This window comes from Bos javanicus, chromosome 12, assembly GCF_032452875.1.
Source record: "Bos javanicus breed banteng chromosome 12, ARS-OSU_banteng_1.0, whole genome shotgun sequence".
In the NCBI taxonomy this organism is placed as follows: domain Eukaryota; kingdom Metazoa; phylum Chordata; class Mammalia; order Artiodactyla; family Bovidae; genus Bos; species Bos javanicus.
Window position 1 is genome coordinate 65210490 of NC_083879.1, and position 16354 is coordinate 65226843.

Here is a 16354-nt window from a genome sequence, read left to right on the forward strand (position 1 = left end):
TTTCTATTTTGTTGTTTTGAAAGTAGGTAAACTAAAATATGACAGTGACATTAAATACAACCTAAAAACTGATGAGGTGGAACATGAAGGATGGATGTATTAAAGGAAAACACACCATTGTGAAAAACAGGAAATCAGATAATGATGATACCATAAGTATTAATATTGGCTTAAGACCTGTGCTTTTACAGGGAAAATTGAATAAGGCAAGGATAAAATTACACCAAAAATAAACTCATGCTGGAAAGCCCTGTTTCAAAAGAGTCAATTGATACAGATTAATCTAATAATGCTGAATCAAAAGCCATATACCTGGATACAGAATTTTACAGATTAAGTTCTAAGGCAAAAGTAATCTCTTCTTTTAAAGAGTTTCCTGAATATTTTCCAAGAAAACTTATTTAAGAATCTGATTATCCATTGGTTACGTTTTAAAATACTCTTTCACAAGTCAAATTAAGATAATGAATACAAAGTGTGCTTATTTTGCTATCAATGTTGGCTTCTTTATATTCTTAAACTTTTACTCCATCAGCACATAAGCACCCTGTGTGAGCCTTTATGTTAAGCATGGGAAAGTCAGGGAGATGGAGAAAGCCCTTAAGGTGTTGACATTAGAAGATTTAAAAACATAAATAACTGTATCATTTACCCAGCTGACTGTTTAGCATTGTATGTGTCATAATGCAAGTTTATCTTAACCACCATTCAACTTAAACACAAGTATATAACTTAAAATTCAATAATTTGTGAAAAAATACATACCCACCCACTTATATAATATATATTTATGTATATATATTATTCAATATATCTTTATAAATGCAAAAAATATATATGCATTTATTTATATCTATGTTTATATAAATTTATATATTTATGTATATATATTATACAATATATCTTTATAAATGTATAAAATATATATGCATTTATTTATATCTATATGTTTATATAAATTTATATATTTATATAAATAAATTGTATATATATATATAATTATATTATATACATAATTTCCCTGGTTTTCCTGGCAGCTCAGCTGGAAAGAATCTGCCTGCAATTCAGGAGACCCGAGTTCAATTCCTGGGTTGGGAAGTTCCCCTGGAGAAGGGATAGACTACCCACTCCAGTATTCTTGGGCTTCCCTGGCGGCTCAGCTGGTAGAGAATCCGTCTGCAATGCAGGAGTCCTACATTTGATCCCTAGGTTGGGAAGATGCCCCAGAGGAAGGCATGGCAATTCACTCCAATATTCTTGCCTGGAGAATCCCCATGGACAGAGGAGCCTGGCAGTTACAGTCCATGGAGTTACAAAGTCAGACAAGACTGAGCGACTAAGCAGAGTACACATTTATTATATACATGCATATTATATATACACAATATATATTGTGAAAATAAATAAGAGGGAGCATGGACCTCTGATTCTGAGTCACAAATCACAGGTAAAGATTTGGTGCTGCTCCCTAGGGCAATCTCTGATCCTATAAGTGGATGCATATTACCTCTCAAATTTCTTTACTCTCCTCAGAGTATTAGTTAAATCATGTATTTCAGTTCCCCTCCACCACTTTTGAAGAGACAGTATATTGAAAAAAAAGTACAAACATAAGATTAAAGACATAATGTCTTAAACATGAGCACCCCCAGCCTAAACCTTGTATGTTTCATTCCTGAAATGCAACTGAACTGTATGTTTATCTTTACAAGTACCAACATGAATTTTTTCTAATTATCCAAATGGAAAGAGTTGAAACTTTGAGATGGATTTACTTACTATAATATAAATCTGGTTTTTAAGTTACATTAGACTTCATAATATATTTCTTCAGGGTACTGTTCACCTTAATGACCTATCCTCAGAATGAAAGACATCTTACAATTGTCATGGTATCTTCTCACTGTATCATACCCACGTCTCTATAGTTATACATATGGATATGAAGCCATTAGTTGATCCCAACCCTAAAGTCACTTTTATCTCTGTACTCAGGTTTTAGAAAGGAACACATTTCTACATTGTGCCAATTGAGCCAGATTTCCCATTATCTAAAGCCAAACACATTCAAATTGATCCACAGATTTTCCCAAAAGAATAATCATCACTTCCAAAAGCATGTGGTGCTGGCTAGAGGGGAAGAGGTAAGCACTTGGAACTGTAAACTGGCTCCAGGTAGAAGGAGTCGACTATACCTGATGAGTTGAAGTCCAACTCAGTAGGGAGGATACAGTCAGCAGATGGTAACGCAAGTAAACATTTGGCCTCCTGACCGTTCAACACAGTGTCATGAAGGGGCCTCTACAGGCAGCACTCTGAAACTCAGCAGAGCAAGTGATAAATCTGTCACCATATTCTGTCCCAGCTCCAGAGTCAGTGTTGAGGAAGAGTTATTCCTTTCTTAGAAGGGGGGATAGATAAGGGCAAAGCAAAAAGCTAGCCTTAGACACGTCCTGCTACTAGTTGGATGACAAAAACAGGACTTGGACCCTGTTAATGACAGAGGGGTTTGCCTGTCGTTCAGACAGTGAAGAATCTGCCTGCAATGCAGGAGACCTGGGTTTAATCCCTGGTTGGAAAGATCCCCTGGAGAAGGGAATGGCAACCCTACTCCAGTATTCTTGCCTGGAGAATCCTATGGATGGAGGAGCCTTGTGGGTGACAGTCTGTATGGGCACAAAGAGTCAGACACAAGTGAGCAACCAACACTACACTACTACTGACAGGAGGAGGGAGAGAGACAGGGAGGGAGGAAGACCTGATGTGAACAAAGGCACAAGCTGTGTTAAACAGAGGGCAGGTTTAGATGGGGTAGGAGTCATTCTTGTAGGAAAAAAAATGACTTCCTCTTGAGTCACTGGATTATTTGGGCATTTTAAATCCCTCTTAACTAAAGTCAGGCTTGGTCCTATCCCCTAGAACACCAGCATGTCTTCAATAGAGGGCCAGGAAATTGAGAACTGAGATACTGGTTGATCCTAAAATGATGAAAGAATTATCCAGAAAATTCCTCATTCTTGAGTAACTACTTAACCTTCATCAAGTTGATACTGAGAACTCACTGACCCCATTTCTTCAGCTGTTCATAGGCCTGTGTAGTTAATACTATCACTTCACTTTTATCCAGCTGATCTGCCTTAGGAGGCTTGGACCTAGAGAATACCTTAAAATGTAAAAAAGTAAATTGAATCCTGAAAGATGTGCACAAAAAAGCATGGGGATAATATATAATCAAGGACACAAGTTGTTCCTCCTTTTATTTCTACATTTGCTGAGCTCCTACTTGTAGCAGAATCAAAGTATATGAACTACAACTAAAACTACTAACAGGAAAAAAAAGAGCTTAAAAAATTGTCTGCATTTAAGCTAACTTCATGGTAGGCCACCATCCTGCAAGAATGATAAGACCTAGATAACTATCATTGTTTAAAATGATATTTCAAATTAATCTCTTCTGCATGCTGCTACTGCTGCTGCTGCTAAGTCACTTCAGTCGTGTCCGATTCTGTGCGACCTCATAGACGGCAGCCCACCAGGCTTCCCCGTCCCTGGGAATCTCCAGGCAAGAACACTGGAGTGGGTTGCCATTTCCTTCTCCAATGCATGAAAGTGAAAAGTCAAAGTGAAGTCGCTCAGTCGTGTCCGACTTAGCGACCCCATGGACTGCAGCCTACCAGGCTCCTCCGTCCATGGGATTTTCCAGGCAAAAGTACTGGAGTGGGGTGCCATTGTCTTCTTCCTCTTCTGCAACCATTCGAAGTTCAAACCCCTATCAAAGTTATTTCTCCCAGTCTTTCCCTACTTAACAAGGCATTTTGATTCAAGAGTAAAACACGACACCATTCACAGGCTTTCTGATCGTTTCTGCTGTATGCCTGTCTTGTATACACCACCTGGTCTCCTAATGGTGAATTCAGAGGCTGGAAAAAGAGGTGGAGTGTTAGCACTGACAGTATGTGATTGTAGTTCCCAGGATCAAAGCTATTTTTCTGGTTCATTGACCCCATCCTTAAATTTTCAGGCACTATGCACCTCTGATTCACGGGTGTAAGGTCCATATGTTGCCTCAGTTAAAATGTCAATTTTTCAGCTTCAGAGTCTCCTCACCCCTCAGGATGGCAGCTTCATGAGAGACATGAAATCTCTCATCTCAGCTACTTTTTGATCCTTTGAAGGTGTCACTAAGAACTTCTACGTCTAGTGTATGTTGTTGAATGTCCACAGGAAAGTAGGGTTGTTACTACTGGTTTTTCCATTGGATCACCAGTCTTTCCCAGAGTCATCATGTACCCTGCAGTCAGAAACTGTGGCTTTCAACCACAAGTTGGTGACAAGAGTCAACACATACATTTCTCATACCCTGTCTTGTTGAGGTTTCCATTCCTTCGTCCTCTCAAAACCTAGTAAAGGGACCTTTCTTTGATTTGTTGAGAAATAAGAGGTAGTGACGGGAGAATTCCTCTGCATCATATCCTCAATCTTCTCAACTCTCTGCTTAAATGCAAACTAAAATTTATAAATTTCTAAGCTTTCTTTTTATACATATTTCATTTAGGAGAGGATGGTTAGGTTATCATCTTTATAAGGACCAAAAAAAAAAAAAAAAACCAGCAAAAAAAGACCTTGTTTTCTCTCTTCATATTCTTTTTTATCAACCTCAAGCCTCTTCAAGTTAGTAAAATATGTCTTCATAGCCTTGGAGGAAAAAAAATTGCAAAACAAAAAAAAATGGAAGAGAGAGGGAGAAAGAAAGAGAGATGATTCATGTATTTTAAAAATATTATCTTCATTTCATTAGTAAAGTGCATTTACAACATTCTTGAGCAGTGAGCTTATTGCTCATTAAATTATAAACTATTTCTCTTATCAAATTCACCAATTATTAAACATTTGAAAGATACATAATATATTAAGCCCTTGTTTGGGCTATTGATCACTTCCTCATACATGTAATTCTTGTGTCTACTAATTTTACTTTCTCTGGGCATTTCTTCTCTTGTTCTTCTTGGAGGGCTTCTCATTTTCAAACACCACATCTCAAGTCCTGATTTTCAAAACTATGTGTGTATTACCATTAAGATATACAGCTGCAACTTCAAAATTAATAAATCAGGGCTCTAATGAATATTTGACTCATTTTAAAAGACCCTGATGCTGGGAAAGATTGAAGGCACGAGGAGAAGGGGACAATAGAGCATGAGATGGTTGGATGGCATCACCGACTCAGTGGACATGAGTTTGAGTAAACTCCATGGAGGCCTGATGTGCTACAGTCCATGAGGTTGCAAAGAGTCAGGCACCACTGAGAGACTGAACTGAATTGATAATGAATATAGTAGGAGTCATACTCAAAATATTTAAATTAAAATTTAATTTTTATGATATTCTATCTATACCTAGTTTTAAAAATAGCGTTGAAAGGTATATAGAAAAGTATGACTCCCTTATATTACTACTCAACATCCCCAAATTCTATTCCTTACTCTCAGTCATTTCCTAATTTTTAGCTACTCTTATTATTTACTTTCATATTTCCATAAAATATGCTTATACAGCTATGTCTGGGATTTTTAATCTTTTTCATGTATTACTGTTCAAAATTATTTATACCTCATATCTCCCCCCATGTTATAGAATAAAATTAAATGGTTCTATTGCTAGCACCATTGATACCTGAGATTATTGCTACTTGCAGTCAAAAGCAATCTTAAATAATATATATGTGTGTTTAGTCACTCAGTCATGTTTGACTCTTTGTGACCCCATGGATTATAGCCCACCAGGCTCCCCTGTCCATGGGATACTCCAGGCAAGAATACTGGAGCAGATTACCATGCTGTCCTCCAGGGATCTTCCCAACCCAGGGATCAAACCCTCGTCTCCACGTTGCAGGTGGATTTTTTACCATCTGAGCCATCAGAGAATCCCTAAATGATACATGATAACACTTATTTGAGAAATTGCATCAGCCTAAAGGGGCTATGTGGAGAAGTCAATGGCACCCCACTCCAGTACTCTTGCCTGGAAAATCCCATGGATGGAAGAGCCTGGTAGGCTGCAGTCCACGGGGTCAATAAGAGTTGGACACGACTGATTGACTTCACTTTCACTTCTCACTTTCATGCATTGGAGAAGGAAATGGCAACCCACTCCAGTGTTGTTGCCTGGAGAATCCCAGGGACGGGGAGCCTGTTGGGCTGCCGTCTATGCAGTGGCACAGAGTCGGACACAACTGAAGCGACTTAGAAGCAGCAGCAAAGGGGCTATGGTTTTTCCAGTGGTCATTTATGGATGTGAGAGTTGGACTGTGAAGAAAGCTGAGTGCCGAAGAATTGATGCTTTTGAACTGTGGTGTTGGAGAAGACTCTTGAGAGTCCCTTGGACTGCAAGGAGATCCAACCCGTCCATTCTAAAGGAGATCAGTCCTGGGTGTTCTTTGGAAGGACTGATGCTGAAGCTGAAACTCCTATACCTTGGCCACCTGATGAAAAGAGTTGACTCATTGGAAAAGACCCTGATGCTGGGAGGGATTGGGGGCAGGAGGAGAAGGGGACGACAGAGGATGAGATGGCTGGATGGCATCACCGACTCAATGGACGTGAGTCTCAGTGAACTCTGGGAGTTGTTGATGGACAGGGAGGCCTAGCATGCTGCGATTCATGGGGTCACAAAGAGTCGGACATGACTGAGCGACTGATCTGATGTCTTCTTTGGAGAAATGTCTGTTTAGTTCTTTGGCTCATTTTTTGATTGGATCACTTATTTTTCTGGAATTGAGCTGCAGGAGTTGCTTGTATATTTTTGAGATTAATTCTTTGTCAGTTGCTTTGTTTGCTATTATTTTCTCCCATTCTGAAGGCTGTCTTTTCACCTTGCTTATAGTTTCCTTTGTTGACTCAATGGCATCACCGACTCAATGGACGTGAGTCTCAGTGAACTCCGGGAGTTGGTGATGGACAGGGAGGCCTGGCGTGCTGCAATTAATGGGGTCACAAATCAGACACAACTGAGCGACTGAACTGAACTGAACTGAACCCAATAAAGTAGTCCCATCCTTCAAAACTCAGCCTAGAATCCTCTCTTCCTGTGAAGTCTATACCATCACAATTGTTACCCTACACACACATACACCACACACACACACACACACACACACACACACACACACATATTATATTTGTATTCTCTTCTCCCATAACATCACAGGGATACCTTTATCATTGCTTTCTCATTAAAATTGTTAACCACTTATGTGACTTTCCTAAGAGACCTTAACTACTCAATCGTGTAGTCCATGTCATTCAACATTTTATCATTATGAGTAACTATGGAGGATTTTTAGAAATCATTCAAAACACATTTGCTGAGTTGATTTTTTCAGAATCCTTGGTTTTGGTACTTGCTAATCTTTTATTTTATACCTCCAGCTACTTGCTTGGTATGTGCTTCACACTTCTATCATAAATAGCAATTCACTACAGCAAAAATCTTAGAAATTGATAGGGTGCATTCTACTTAGGGTGACATCATAAATTTTAAGAAGAAAGGTGCATTCACAGTTTGAAACTTCTACCTTCCAGATGATTCTAATAGTCTGTCCTCATAGTGTCCCCTAGATATTCCCACTGTTCTAAATATCTCACCAAAAGACAGACAATGATATGTGGAATTCCACATTTATTTCTCTGTAAAAGTTCTCCTAGCGGGCTCAAAGGAAGCTGTCTCCAACTGGACTCTCATTCAAACCCCAAATTTAAAAAATGTTTTAAAAACCTATTACCTTTCCTTCAAATATTATCTTTGTTAACAAAACTGTAATGTAACTATTCACTCTGCTCAGAAACTTGTAAATCTTACTTAGGCTTCTCTCTTTCCATTATTCACTGTATGTAATACATTGTCAAAATGAAAATCTGATCATACAACTTTCCTGCTTAAAAGTCTTTGAAGACACATAGGAAAAAAACACAATGAATCTTTTTATTCCAACTCTGACTCATTTTCCAAAGAGTTATTTTGAAGAGTGACTCAGTTTCAAAGCTGGATGGATAAAGGTGATGCAATGCAAGATGTCAACTCACAAACAGCATTTAAATTTGCCTGGACAGATGGATTCTTATTGTGAAAAAGAATGCCACCAAAAATGACCGTGGTCCAGCAATGTGAATGATGTGGAATCCTAGGAAGGCTTGTGGACTTCCCTGGTGGCTCAGATTGTAAAGAATCTGCCTGCAATGCAGGAGACCAAGTTCTGATCCCTGGGTTGGGAAGATCCCCTGAAGAAGGGAATGGCAACCCACTCCAGTATTCTTGCCTGGAGAATCCCATGGACAAAGGAGCCTGGCTGGCTACAGTCCAGGGGTCACAAAGAGTCAGACACGACTGAGTGACTAACACTCTCACTTTCAGGAAGGTTTGTATTTCCACCTCAGGGCTTCCTCACTGAGTTCTGTGTTACAGACCAGTCTCATCAAGGTTATGCAAGGTCATGCGCAAAAGAGTTGAGTTTTGAATACCCGATTGGCCTTCTTGCTGTTTCTTCACCTTTGGGAAAGGGATAGGATCAATTCTAGATCTCACTCTTTATGAGCAGCTGAAGTTTGTCACTCAGCTTTATGTCAAGGCACTCTCCACCACGGTGAGATGGAGCTCACCGCCCCTTCACCCCTTGTCCACACTCCATCACAGTGAGATACCACAGGAGTTAAGCTTATGGCCTAAACAAGCCTGAGTGTCAGCCTTGCAATAGGAGTAGCATGGAGAACAGATGACAGGAAAGAATGAATACCTGGTTGTCCCAAACTATATGTACATTTAAATAAGTCATCCAAACTTAAGATCTTAGTTTTCTGAATGCTGAGCCTTAAGCCAACTTTTTCACTCTCCTCTTTCACTTTCATCAAGAGGCTTTTTAATTCCTCTTCACCCTCTGTCATAAGGGTGGTGTCATCTGCATATCTGAGGTTATTGATATTTCTCCTGGCAATCTTGATTCTGACATCTGGTCCCATCACTTCATGGGAAATAGACGGGGAAACAGTGGAAACTGTGGCAGACTTTATTTTGGGGGCTCCTAAATCACTGCAGATGGTGATTGCAGCCATGAAATTAAAAGATGCTTACTCCTTGGAAGGAAAGTTATGACCACCCTAGATAGCATATTCAAAAGCAGAGACATTACTTTGCCAACAAAAGTCCATCTAATCAAGGCTATGGTTTTTCCAGTGGTCATGTATGGATGTGAGATTTGGACTGTGAAGAAAGCTGAGCGCTGAAGAATTGATGCTTTTGAACTGTGGTGTTGGAGAAGACTCTTGAGAGTCCCTTGGACTGCAAGGAGATCCAACCAGTCCATCCTAAAGATCAGTCCTGGGTGTTCATTGGAAGGACTGATGCTGAAGCTGAAACTCCAATACTTTGACTACCTCATGCAAAAAGTTGACTCATTGGGAAAGACCCTGATGCTGGGAGGGATTGGGGGCAGGAGGAGAAGGGGACAACAGAGGATGAGATGGCTGGATGGCATCACCCACTTGATGGGCATGAATTTGGGTAAACTTTGGGAGTTGATGGACAGGGAGGCCTGGCATGCTGCGATTCATGGGGTCTCGAACACAACTGAGCGACTGAACTGAACTGAACTGAACCTTAAGATAGAAGTGAGGGTGAAGGATTTCCTGAGTCTAGGAAATCTCAGCCACCCAGTCTCTACAAACAGCCTCAGTGCTGATCCAGGGTCTTCATTCACACTCACCCATGATTTCACCCATGCAGTCATAAATCCCACAGTTCCACTCCTCTGCCGGACAGCCACGCCAAAGGAAAAACTGAAGACGAATGCTCATAAACATCTTGGAAGTACCAAATCATCTAAAAATCTTCAATCTAAAATAGACTTTTTTTTTTTCCTTCAGAACAGAGGTTATTTTTAAATGAATTGTGACATACTGCTTGAGTCTTTATTCTTAGCATACAGTGAAACATGATAACCAATTATATACAGCCACTTTTATGTTGGCTCCATTAATTTTCCCCCTCTTTCACCTTCAGTTCAGTTCAGTTCTGTCGCTCAGTCATGTCCAACTCTTTGTGACCCCATGAACCGCAGCACACCAGGCCTCCCTGTCCATCACCAACTCCCGGAGTTCACCCAAACCCATGTCCATCGTGTCGGTGATGCCATCCAACCATCTTATCCTCTGTCATCCCCTTCTCCCCCTGCCCTCAATCTTTCCCAGCATCAGGGTTTTCTCAAATGAGTCAGCTTTTTGCATCAGGTGGCCAAAGTATTGGAGTTTCAGCTTCAGCATCAGTCCTTCCAATGAACACCCAGGACTGATCTCCTTTAGTATGGATAGGTTGGATCTCCTTGCAGTCCAAGGGATTCTCAAGAGTCTTATCCAACACCACAGTTCAATTCTTCAGCGCTCAGCTTTCTTCACAGTCCAACTCTCACATCCCTTAGCTATGTTATTATCTTTTGCTCCAGCTGCTACACATTTCCTCCTCTTTCTTTCTGTTAATGACACTTATCTAACAGTTGTCCGACTCTGTGACCCCATGGTCTGCAGCATGCCAGGCTGAAAATTCAGGGAAAAAGTCAGATTTTGAATCAAAAAACTCCTTATTTAACTCTGTCAGACATTCTACCTGGAAAGAAATATACCAGTGTCCTCAATTTAGGATTCATGGATTGACTTCAAAATGGCAATAAATCCCCTAAATTATATGAAAAGTAATTATGAATATTCATATACAAAGTTTTTCTTAGGATGATAGTTCAAATATTTCAAAATATTCTCGATTGTGCTTTTTACAAAAGTATATTCCCACTGAAACCTGGATTATAAGATATACACTTGCTAAGAACAGTCAGCATTATTTTAGATAAGCATAATACCCCTTCAAATTTGGGTTTATAGTGTCTTTTCCATGACAATATTAAAATTTATCTTTCTAAAATCTTCTTTTTAGGATAGTACTGAAAAAAATTACCCTATAGCTTCCTTATCAAAGTCTCAGTGAATTTGGACAGATTCATTGTTTAAACTCACTCATGCTGAGAACACAGTTATAAAAACCATGTCTTCAAAACAAAGTCATAAAGCTTGTTGTTGAAAATTTATACTAATGACCCAATAAGATGCAGATAGCTTTCACTGTGAATTACCTTTTTTTTTTTTTTTCATGTTCAGGCTTTTTAAAGCAATATATATTTTAAGTGGAGCATATTACTCTATATATTTACAAATTTTGACAAGCTTATTATCCAACCTTATTCATGACACATCATTTTCTCAATAGGTGTAAGTCTGAAAGTTTAAGTGACTTCTATTCATAATCACAGAGTAAGTAAATTATGGAGCTGGGTTTCACACCAAGATATTTTCATATCAAATCTAGCCTGTTTTGTTCATAACCACTCTGGCTTTTTGGGCAGACAGAGGCAAAGAAACTATTTTTTATTGCCTCCAGGAGACACTCATATTCTTAATATTTTGTTAAGAAGACCACTCAAGATAGAGAAACAACATTGTATGGTATCATAATGCAGGAAAAAGGCAGCACAAATTAATTTTCAAGGTAACTGTTTGACTTAATTAAAAATAAATTAATGTATGTATACATATACACACATAAATACATCCGTATACAGTTTTGATACAGGATTTAAAAACATAGATACTTAACATTCTTCAACAGAATTATTGAGACACTCTGTCCTTCTTCCCTGGTGGCTCAGACGGTAAAGCGTCTGCCTGCAAAGCATTGATTCCTGGGTCGGGAAGATCCCCTGGAGAAGGAAATGGCAATCCACTCCAGCACTCTTGCCTGAAAAATCCAATGGACTGGAGCCTATCAGGCTCCTCTGTCCATGGGGTCGCAAAGAGTCGGACTGACTGAGCGACTTCACTTCACTTTCACTTTCTGTCCTTCGTACGATGAACCAGAAGCATGGTTCCAATGATTATTTGCTGTGGTGGTGGTGGTGCTCAGTTGCTCAGTGGTGTCCAACTCATTGAGACCCCATGGACTGTAGCCTGCCAGCTCCTCTATTCATGGAATTTTCTAAGCAAGAATACTGGACTGGGTTGCCATTTCCTACTCCAGGGGATCTTCCCCACCCAGGGATCAAAACTGCGACCCCTATGTCACCTGCATTGGCAGAAAAATTCTTTCCCACTGAGCCACCTGGGAAGCCCTGCTAATAGCTTATTTTGCTGTTAACCAAGGGAAATCCAGATAACTAAACTTGATAAATCAGTTAACTTAATTTCATGTATTTAGATCTTTTTCTCCTGAAGAATTGAAGGTAAAGTTCATGAGCTGTCAAGAGACATGGCTTTATACAATTCCTATTCATGGTTAATTGCATCTACAAGGCATTACTATTATACTATATCATGCACAGTTTGGGAAATATAACTGTTAATAGAATTAAGGATTACAGAGGACAACATAGGACAGATTATCTTTTCCACTCCAGATGAATTGATTTTTCTCCATCTTTCTCAACACAGAACTCCATGTATTCTGTTGACTATCATAGAAATGAATGAAATATACGTATTACCCCAATCCTTTTGATCAAATTGTGGAAATGCTGCTAACAGGAAAATCTCCATTTTAGCTTATGTTCTATTAGTATTTCTCAAAATGGGAGTTAGTAATATTTAAGGTCTCTCTATTGGTCCACAAGGTGATTCCTGTAATATATTGTTTATATTATGATAGAGTATATTTTATTTTAGACAGCTAAATATTTAAGTTATAACAATTTGCCCTCATTCTCTTCCCCTTTTATATATACATGCCTGGTATATGGTAAGTAATAATAAATATTTATGATTTTAAATTTTTGATAAAATGAAATGTGCATAGTAAACAGCACACATTTTAAAGTTTTTTATTCTCCTGAAAATATTTATTGTGATTATTGAAAGCATGCAAACTATTTTGTTCCTACCAAAATGTTTGGCAAGTATATTTAAATGATGTATTATTGCTCAATACATATTTAAAAGACCTTCAGTTATTCGAAGGAACCAAAAATCTTGGAGGAAATAAGTATATTTATTGCACTTTTGTTGTTTCTGTTACATGTACATTAGAGGCATTTGTTAGATTTGCAGTTCTTCTACAGCAATGATGAATTTAAATGTAAGCATATGTCAAGAATGAGATATTTGTAAGCAAGCCCTGATGAGATGGGGGCTTAATTCCAGAAGTCATCATTCCAACAGTTATAGTCTTGCAACCAACCCCTTTCTACCTCTTAGATGATGTTGAGTGCTGGTCTGAAAGCACAGGTCTCGGGAGCTATAGCAAATAAGCAGCTCCTAACTGCAGAAACTCCCTGTAAGAAGGAAACTGAATCAGTTAACAGGCCACTGAGGGAAACATTTGTCCTAGGGCTTGGCTTATTCCTGGTCATATTTCACATGTTTGTTTTCCTTTAGTTTTAAGACACAGTGCCCTGTTGAGCCATGTCCTAGCCTGAGGCAAAAGGAAAAATCAATAATACTAATCACACCTTAATTTAAAAATTTTATAATGTGTTCATCATGTTCTGCATTTTGTAGTTATTTTTTAAATATTACATTATAATATTGCTTACCTTGATTTCTAAAGGTTTTTTTGATTCCCCCAGTTTAGCAACTGAGGCAGATGCTGAGTCACCTCAGTTGTATCCAACTCATTGCGACCCAAGGGACTGTAGCCCACCAGGCTCTTCTGTCCATTGGATTCTCCAGGCAAGAATACTGGACTTTTTGCCATGCCCTCCTCCAGAGGATTTTCCCAACCCAGGAATCGAACTCACATCTCTTATGTCTCCTGCATTGACAAGTGGATTCTTTACCACTAGCACCACCTGGGAATCCCCTAAAGCAGCTACCTTACAATTATCTGTTGACTAAGTACTGACCCAGCATCTTTGGGGTGAAACCTAGGAATACGTATTTTTTAAAAATGATTTTAAAGTATAGTCCACAAACTCTTGCATCAGAAGCTGCAGAATCACCAGCATCTCATTTGCCACACCCTAGATCTATCTTTATGTTAATAAGAGAGCTCCTTATGTAGATTCCTTTTGTATCTCTTTCAAAGCTTAAATTAATAGGAAGGCTCGAGTGGATTTGATTAAATATATATTGACATTACTATAGAATCTAGACAAATGGTATTCAAAAACCTGCTCCCCAAAGAAGTCGCTGCATCTTTGTTTTTTTTCCAATCTCTTTGCTAGGACTTTTCAAACTGTCATCACTTTTAGTTTGAAATACCTATAAAAGCAAAAAAGCCAGGGGCAAAGCAAAATGAAACATTGTACTTTGCTGTTAGTATGAGTATCAATTATACACAGTCAAAATACGGTGTTTGAATACACTTTAAAGTTTGTTATTCATTTAAAAATATTTATTAAATATTTATTGAATACTCATTTTGGGGTCAGATTACAAAATAACAATTATATACATTAGGAAATAAGAAGCAATCTAAGCTGAGGTCTGGTGACATAATGCTTGAAAAATAAACCCAGAGGAACTATAAAATATTTATTAATTCAAAATCGAGTTAGGTACTCTAAAGTTTCTAAGGCTTCATGGGATTTCATTAATGCATGGAAAATTTGGCTGTAAATTTATTGCTTCCAATTTAGAAACTACAGGTAACATGTAAAAGTCACAAAACTTATGCAGGAAGCAAATGCAAAACTGAAAAACTTTCACATCACAAACTGCAAGATCCTTTAAAGAGTTTGCACAGCATAGTGGATTGTGGCAAATCATGAAGGTGAGACACTTAACAGAGCATGAAGTACAGAGGCATAGAATTAAATATCAGTCATGTTAACATTAAAAAAATTAAATATTAGGACTTGACAGTCAGTTGAAATGGGCTTCCCTGGGGCCTCAGACAGTAAAGAATCTGCTTGCAATTGAGGAGATCCAGGTTCAGTCCCTGGGTCGGGAAGATACCCTGGAAGAGGGCATGGCAGCATTGGCGCTCGCCTGGGAAGAGCAAATTTCCCTGGGAAGAGGCAGGCCCAACTGAGTCTGCGCCTCTGAGGACTACCCGAGTGCCTGAACCTGAGCGGCTTGGACCTGGGAGGTGCATGCAGCCCAGGGCCAGCCTCGGATTGTTCTAACAACCTAGAGTCTGTGGACAGGACTTTGAAGACCCATGGCCGAGGCACTGCGAGCCCACGCCAGTATTATTTGTTTGCATTCCCTAAGACAGCGCGACTGAACAAGTAGGAAAAATTGTCCTCCATGCCCTTTGAGTCAAAACCAGATACTGAAGAGACTAGCAAACAGAAGAAGATATAAAGAGGGATCTTGGAAGCTACAGGCAATAGATCAAAACTGTGGTTACTACGGACTACATGGACCTAGATCTTGAAAATATAAATCTGACCAAGGAACTAGAAAGAACTGAACCCACAACACCACAAAAAAAGAAACAAAAAAGTCCTAGATATATTTTTATTATTTTTACGATCATTATTTCTTTCTTATTCAGAATTAAAAAAAAAGTTTAAGTCCTCTATTGTTCCTTTAATTTTCACTTTTATACCTATTACTCTGCAAAAAAAAAAGGACCCTATTTTTTTCTTCTGGCAAACTTCATATATATATATTCTATAATTTTTTGACCTTGTTGTTTTTTGTTGTTGTTGGTTTTTGTTTTTTCTTCTTTTCTTTAACATTGTATTTTTGAAATTCCAAACTCTACTCTAGATTTTTAATTTTCGCTTTTTGGTATATGTTATCAATTTTGTACCTATAGTTTTTTTTATATAATTTCTGTGATTTTTTTTCTTCTCTTCTTCATTTTCTTTCTCACTTCTTTTATATAACATTGTATATCTGAAATTCCAAACTTTACTCTAGATTTTCAATTTATGCTTTTTGGATTTGATATCAATTTTGTACCTGTATTTTCTTTATAATTTTTGTGACATTGTTCGTATTTGTTTGTTTGTTTTCTCTCTTTATTTTCTTCTTCTTTTTTTTTTTAACATTGTATTTTTGAAATTCCCTCTACTCTAGATTTTTAATTTTTGCTTTCATTAGTTATCAATTTTGTACCTGTACTTTCTTCATAATTTTCCACCTTGTTTGTTTTTGTTTGTTCATTTTCTCTCTTTCTTTTCCTTCTTCTTTTCTTTAACATCGTATAAATTCCAAACTCTACTCTAGATTTTAATTTTCGCTCTCTGGTATTAGTTATCAATTTTGTACCTGTACTTTCTTTATAATTATCGCGACCTTGTTTGTTTTTGTTTTTCGTTCTTTCTCTCTTTCTTCCTTCTTCTTTTCTTTAACATCGTATTTTTGAAATTCCAAAC